At 41.0% G+C, this 7,917-nt stretch overlaps 1 pseudogene; it reads right to left on the bottom strand.

Annotated features, from left to right (window-relative positions):
* Nucleotides 1-554: 554 nt before the first annotated feature.
* Nucleotides 555-7,917, bottom strand: part of LOC109908451 (syndetin-like) — a 349,878-nt pseudogene continuing 342,515 nt past the window's right edge.

The following is a 7,917-nucleotide window of genomic DNA, read 5'->3' as shown; positions in this document are numbered from 1 at the left end:
CAGAATAAGGAGAAGTCAGACAACATGCACAAGACTGGATTTAAACACTGTTTATTGTGTTCAGGTATAATCACCTTGATTTAGGCTACAGCGCCAAGATTTAATATATATTTTTAAAAATGACAATAGTGTACTTGAGCTTTATCATAATGTAGTTTATTTTATATTATTTTACATTTGACAACCAGATACAGCGTACCGCCAGTAAACAGATAGCACACTTCCAGTACTTATTGTGTATAAAAAGTCTGGAATCCAAACTTTTTTTGTACACTGTGTATAATGTTGACTTTGAACATATTGAATGGTTATGGACTCTACAAGGTGTTGAAGCGTTCCACAGGGATGCTGGCCCATTTTAACTCCAATGCTTCCTACAGTTGTGTCAAGTTGGCTGGAAGTCCTTTGGGTGGTGGACCATTCTTGATACACACAGGAAACTGTTGAGCATGAAAAACCCAGCAAAGTCTTGCCCATTCCCCCTCTGAATGGCACACATACACAATCCTTGTCTGAATTGTTTTATTTAACCTGTCTCCTCCCCTTCATCCACACTGATTGAAGTGTATTTAACAAGTGATCATAGCTTTCACCTGGTCAGTCTATGTCATGGAAAGAGCTGGTGTTCATAATGTTCTGTGCACTCAGTGTAAAACAGAACATGTTATTAGAAACAAGATGACAACATAGAATTTTAACTCAGGATGAATCATTTTTGGACATAACAAACAGCACAGGTACAGTAATAGTCCTGGACTGGAACAAGCTCAGGAGTGAAGATACCCTTAGGTACAGATCTAGGATCAGCTTTCGCTCCCCCTATCCTAACCTTAACCATTAGTGGGGGAAACGCAAAACTGACCGAAGCTCAGTGTCTGAGGTGACTTCATCCCACACCACTGGAACAACACAAAAAAACAGTGCTGTCATCATCATCATTAATGGACATTTAAAGGGCACTAGACCAGATGTCTCCATAGGCGTAACCTGAAAGGGAAGTACTTCAATTAACATATCATGCTTTTTCAGAAACTATGTTTGTCAGTGCATGTTATACCTGGAGAAATACACTATCTGGATTTCTGTGGAAAAGTGTCTGTTTTCTCAACTCATATCTGTCACATTATAGTCAAAAAGAAAATGTTCAACGATTCAGTTTTTCCCCAGGGTCAACGTTGCTCCTGAGCTGTTTACAGAAGCACATTATGCTTTAGACAAACAGTAGGAGAAAAATAAAATGTCATAGAGTATCATTCAGCATTTCAAGTAGTTTATCTTAAAAACCCAGAGTCCTTCCTCATAAACATGTACAGTCTATTCACGATGAACAGGAGAACGGAGCATCTCTGTGGTAACTTACAAAACGCAGTGAAACTGTAAGCAGCATGTTTGTGGATATTGGATATCCACGAGGGGCATGTAGAATTGTAGCCTATATGTACTGAGATAGTCAGATAACTGAAACATGCTTGTATGAGTGTATTTATAAGCAGAAGTTCTTGTTTCATTGCTTCTTTTCTGTTCCTGTTGGGTTTGTGAGGATTCTAACCCTCGGCATTCTAAAATTGAGCCTCATGTTTAGAAGCCACCTTAAATACAATAACCATGTCTGTCTGTCTCTATCGCTTTGGTCTGTCGATGTCGTCGATGGCTGCCAGGAGTTTATGCCGGGCCTTCTTGTTTATGTGAGAGCTCAGACACATGTGCACCAGGTTGGCCAGCTGCTTCATGGAGTACTCCTTGTGGGACAGACAGACAGACGTACACATATTATGGACAGAGAGCCTTCAATCTCAGATAGTCTTTGGTCTCAGACCATCTCAGATAGCCTTTAGTCTCAGATTGCCTTTAGTCTCAGATAGCCTTTAGCCTCAGATAGCCTTTAGTCTCAGATAGCCTTTAGTCTCAGATAGCCCTTAGTCTCAGACAATCTCAGATGGTCTTTCGTCTCAGATAGCCTTTAGTCTCAGATAGCCTTTAGCCTCAGATAGCCTTTAGTCTCAGATAGCCTTTAGTCAGATAGCCTTTAGTCTCAGACAGCCTTTAGTCTCAGACAATCTCAGATAGTATTTAGTCTCAAATAGTCTTTAGTCTCAGATAGTCTTTAGTCTCAGATGGTCTTTAGTCTCAGATCGTCTTTAGTCTCAGATAGCCTTTAGTCTCTGATAGTCTTTAGTCTCAGATAGCCTTTAGTCTCAGACAATCTCAGAGAGTCTTTAGTCTCAGATAGCCTTTAGTCTCAGATAGTCTTTAGTCTCAGATAGTCTTTAGTCTCAGATAGCCTTTAGTCTCAGATAGCCTTAATTCTCAGATAGCCTTTAGTCTCAGATAGCCTTTAGTCTCAGACAGCCTTTAGTCTCAGACAATCTCAGATAGTATTTAGTCTCAGATAGTCTTTAGTCTCAGATAGCCTTTAGTCTCAGATAGCCTTTAGTCTCTGTCTTTAGTCTCAGATAGCCTTTAATCTCAGATAGCCTTTAGTCTCAGACAATCTCAGATAGCCTTTAGTCTCAAATAGTCTTTAGTCTGAGATAGCCTTTAGTCTCAGACAATCTCAGATAGCCTTTAGTCTCAGATAGCCTTTAGTCTCAGATAGTCTTTAGTCTCAGATAGCCTTTAGTCTCAGATAGCCTTTAGTCTCAGATAGCCTTTAGTCTCAGATAACCTTTAGTCTCACATAGCCTTTAGTCTCAGACAGCCTTTAGTCTCAGACAGCCTTTAGTCTCAGACAATCTCAGATAGTCTTTAGTCTCAGATAGTCTTTAGTCTCAGATAGCCTTTAGTCTCAGATAGCCTTTAGTCTCAGACAGCCTTTAGTCTCAGACAGCCTTTAGTCTCAGACAGCCTTTAGTCTCAGACAATCTCAGATAGTCTTTAGTCTCAGATCGTCTTTAGTCTCAGATAGCCTTTAGTCTCTGATAGTCTTTAGTCTCAGATAGCCTTTAGTCTCAGACAATCTCAGAGAGTCTTTAGTCTCAGATAGCCTTTAGTCTCAGATAGTCTTTAGTCTCAGATAGCCTTTAGTCTCAGATAGCCTTTAGTCTCTGTCTTTAGTCTCAGATAGCCTTTAATCTCAGATAGCCTTTAGTCTCAGACAATCTCAGATAGCCTTTAGTCTCAAATAGTCTTTAGTCTGAGATAGCCTTTAGTCTCAGACAATCTCAGATAGCCTTTAGTCTCAAATAGTCTTTAGTCTGAGATAGCCTTTAGTCTCAGACAATCTCAGATAGCCTTTAGTCTCAGATAGCCTTTAGTCTCAGATAGTCTTTAGTCTCAGATAGACTTTAGTCTCAGATAGCCTTTAGTCTCAGATAGCCTTTAGTCTCAGATAACCTTTAGTCTCAGATAGCCTTTAGTCTCAGACAGCCTTTAGTCTCAGACAATCTCAGATAGTCTTTAGTCTCAGATAGTCTTTAGTCTCAGATAGCCTTTAGTCTCAGATAGCCTTTAGTCTCCGTCTTTAGTCTCAGATAGCCTTTAATCTCAGAAAGCCTTTAGTCTCAGACAATCTCAGATAGCCTTTAGTCTCAAGTAGTCTTTAGTCTCAGATAGTCTTTAGTCTCAGATAGACTTTAGTCTCTGTCTTTAGTCTCAGATAGCCTTTAATCTCAGATAGCCTTTAGTCTCAGACAATCTCAGATAGCCTTTAGTCTCAGATAGCCTTTAGTCTCAGATAGTCTTTAGTCTCAGATAGCCTTTAGTCTCAGATAGCCTTTAGTCTCAGATCGTCTTTAGTCTCAGATAGCCTTTAGTCTCAGATCGTCTTTAGTCTCAGATAGCCTTTAGTCTCAGACAATCTCAGAGAGTCTTTAGTCTCAGATAGCCTTTAGTCTCAGATAGCCTTTAGTCTCAGATAGCCTTTAGTCTCAAATAGTCTTTAGTCTCAGATAGCATTTAGTCTCAGACAATCTCAGAGAGTCTTTAGTCTCAGATAGCCTTTAGTCTCAGATAGTCTTTAGTCTCAGATAGTCTTTAGTCTCAGATAGCCTTTAGTCTCAGATAGCCTTAATTCTCAGATAGCCTTTAGTCTCAGATAGCCTTTAGTCTCAGACAGCCTTTAGTCTCAGACAATCTCAGATAGTATTTAGTCTCAGATAGTCTTTAGTCTCAGATAGTCTTTAGTCTCAGATAGCCTTTAGTCTCTGTCTTTAGTCTCAGATAGCCTTTAATCTCAGATAGCCTTTAGTCTCAGACAATCTCAGATAGCCTTTAGTCTCAAATAGTCTTTAGTCTGAGATAGCCTTTAGTCTCAGACAATCTCAGATAGCCTTTAGTCTCAGATAGCCTTTAGTCTCAGATAGTCTTTAGTCTCAGATAGCCTTTAGTCTCAGATAGCCTTTAGTCTCAGATAGCCTTTAGTCTCAGATAACCTTTAGTCTCACATAGCCTTTAGTCTCAGACAGCCTTTAGTCTCAGACAGCCTTTAGTCTCAGACAATCTCAGATAGTCTTTAGTCTCAGATAGTCTTTAGTCTCAGATAGCCTTTAGTCTCAGATAGCCTTTAGTCTCAGATAGCCTTTAGTCTCAGACAGCCTTTAGTCTCAGACAGCCTTTAGTCTCAGACAATCTCAGATAGTCTTTAGTCTCAGATAGTCTTTAGTCTCAGATCGTCTTTAGTCTCAGATAGCCTTTAGTCTCTGATAGTCTTTAGTCTCAGATAGCCTTTAGTCTCAGACAATCTCAGAGAGTCTTTAGTCTCAGATAGCCTTTAGTCTCAGATAGTCTTTAGTCTCAGATAGCCTTTAGTCTCAGATAGCCTTTAGTCTCTGTCTTTAGTCTCAGATAGCCTTTAATCTCAGATAGCCTTTAGTCTCAGACAATCTCAGATAGCCTTTAGTCTCAAATAGTCTTTAGTCTGAGATAGCCTTTAGTCTCAGACAATCTCAGATAGCCTTTAGTCTCAAATAGTCTTTAGTCTGAGATAGCCTTTAGTCTCAGACAATCTCAGATAGCCTTTAGTCTCAGATAGCCTTTAGTCTCAGATAGTCTTTAGTCTCAGATAGACTTTAGTCTCAGATAGCCTTTAGTCTCAGATAGCCTTTAGTCTCAGATAACCTTTAGTCTCAGATAGCCTTTAGTCTCAGATAGCCTTTAGTCTCAGACAATCTCAGATAGTCTTTAGTCTCAGATAGTCTTTAGTCTCAGATAGCCTTTAGTCTCAGATAGCCTTTAGTCTCCGTCTTTAGTCTCAGATAGCCTTTAATCTCAGAAAGCCTTTAGTCTCAGACAATCTCAGATAGCCTTTAGTCTCAAATAGTCTTTAGTCTCAGATAGTCTTTAGTCTCAGATAGACTTTAGTCTCTGTCTTTAGTCTCAGATAGCCTTTAATCTCAGATAGCCTTTAGTCTCAGACAATCTCAGATAGCCTTTAGTCTCAGATAGCCTTTAGTCTCAGATAGTCTTTAGTCTCAGATAGCCTTTAGTCTCAGATAGCCTTTAGTCTCAGATCGTCTTTAGTCTCAGATAGCCTTTAGTCTCAGATCGTCTTTAGTCTCAGATAGCCTTTAGTCTCAGACAATCTCAGAGAGTCTTTAGTCTCAGATAGCCTTTAGTCTCAGATAGCCTTTAGTCTCAGATAGCCTTTAGTCTCAAATAGTTTTTAGTCTCAGATAGCCTTTAGTCTCAGTTAGCCTTTAGTCTCAGATAGCCTTTAGGCTCAGACAGCCTTTAGTCTCAGACAATCTCAGATAGTCTTTAGTCTCAGATAGTCTTTAGTCTTTAGTCTCAGATAGTATTTAGTCTCAGATAACCGTTAGTCTCAGATAGTCTTTAGTCAGTCTCGGACAATCTCAGACAGTCTTTAGTCTCAGATAGCCTTTAGTCTCAGATAACCGTTAGTCTCAGATAGCCTTTAGTCTCAGATAGCATTTCGTCTCAGGTAGCCTTTAGTCTCAGATAGCCCTTAGTCTCAGACAATCTCAGATAGTCTTTAGTCTCAGATAGCCTTTAGTCTCAGACAATCTCAGATAGCCTTTAGTCTCAGATAGTCTTTAGTCTTTCGTCACAGCTGGCTATAGTAACTGATTAACTATTGTTTTTACTACACATATCCAGGTTTGTGCTACACATTGCTGGTAAACGGGGTGAGTCCCGTCCTCCTAAGTAGAATTAATCTAAGCACATTGAGCAGACTGAGTGAATAATTATTCTGATAACTCCAAAGCTGCCGTGAGCGTTCCTCACCCTGTGGTTCTTGATGAACTGCTCCATGTCATTCTCAGTCAGGGATGGGCCTCATGCCTGTCAGCTTCTCCAGCTTCATCAGGAACTGCTGGAAGTCCAGCTGCATCAGAGCCCGCCCTTCAGTACTGCACTTCTTTACGTTACCATAGCTACATGACGGAACAGGAGACACAAGTTGACTTTGTTGACTTTTGTATTATTTCTGTCAGACAGTACAGAATAAGATACAGAATAAGTTACATAAGTTTAGTTTTTGTTGAGAGACGTTTCAGAATCCAAAGTTGTTTATGAGCAACGTTCTAAAAACATGACATTTGAAATCTTGATGCCCAGGGCACAAGAATGAAAAACAAAAATGTAAAAGGAGAAAATCTGAAATCGACAGAGTTAATAAATTGAATAACTCTTAATTCTGCTCAGACAGTTTTCTTCAAGGCATATTTGTCTCAGACAGTTCAAGGGTTTATTTTGTAAAAAGGCCAACAAGTAACTACTTAATATTTATTGTTCACTTGATAACTTCACAAACTGTCTCTTCACACCGTGTGGAGATCTGGATTTGAGGGTCAGTCGGAGTGCCCGTCACATCTGACTGTTCCCTTGTGTGTGTTTGTGTATGTGTGTGTCTGTGAGTGTGTGTGTTTGTGTATGTCTGTGTATGTGTGTAACGGAGTGGAATCAAGTCCACCAGATCAGTGGCTGCTGACATCCATGTTTCTTCTGGTCCTGACAGAGCTGTTATTGCTTTCAGGGGAAAATAGATACGGCCAGAGTCTACATCTCTCTCCTCTCTCGCTTTCTCTCTCTCCATCCTTCTCCTGCCCTCTCTCTTTCTCTCTCTCCTTACCTCCCTACATCTATATCTCCCTCCCTTCCTCCTCTCTCTGAGGTTTCCAGAGTCCCCCGGGGTGAGACGGTGAGTGGTGAGTCAGACTGTCAAGCAGCTCTAGCTCCTCTCTGAGGAGTCTAGTTGGGAGTGGGAGGCGAAGATACTGTAACAGACAAACAGACCACGCCTGGCCACTCTACCATAGTGGAGGGATGGAGCTGATAGGAGGCACAGTACCGTGACGCTCAGGCTGTGTCTATAATGGCACCCTATTCCCTTCATAGTGCACTATTTTTGACCAGTGCCCAAAGGGCCCAAACTAGTGCACTATATAGGGAATGACTATATAGTCATTTGGGATGCAGTCAGACCAGGACCTTGGGGATACGGAGGGGAGGGAACACCAGAGACTAGACTAATCCCAGTCTGGGATGGGGAGCTGAGAGAGGCAGACTCTTGTGAAGGAGCTTCACAGGTCTAATACTGATACACAGATCATGTCCATGGTGATGTGTTGAGCAGAGAATTCGTGTTAGTTGTACACTTTTGGGTGTCTTTTCCTACCTACTGTATTGTGATATTTTTTATATATTATTTTAATTTAACCTTTATTTAACTAGGCAAGTCAGTTGAGAACAAATGATTATTTACATTGACGGCCTACCCAGCCAAACCCGGGCGATGCTGGGTCAACTGTGCGCCGCCCTATGGGTCTCCAAATCACGACCGGTTGTGATACAGCCTGGGTTCAAACCATAGTGTCTGTAGTGACGCCTCTAGCACTGAGATGCAGTGCCTTAGACCGCTGCGCCACTCCGGAGCCCTAGTCCTGGCCTTAGAACTAAAACCCTAACTAACCCTAGTCCTGTCCTTAGAACTAAAACCCTAACTAACCCTAGTCCTGT

This window comes from Oncorhynchus kisutch, linkage group LG17 (assembly GCF_002021735.2).
Source record: "Oncorhynchus kisutch isolate 150728-3 linkage group LG17, Okis_V2, whole genome shotgun sequence".
Lineage (NCBI taxonomy): Eukaryota > Metazoa > Chordata > Actinopteri > Salmoniformes > Salmonidae > Oncorhynchus > Oncorhynchus kisutch.
The sequence above is the reverse complement of the archived record's forward strand: the minus strand, read 5'-3'. Positions and strand labels throughout refer to the sequence as shown.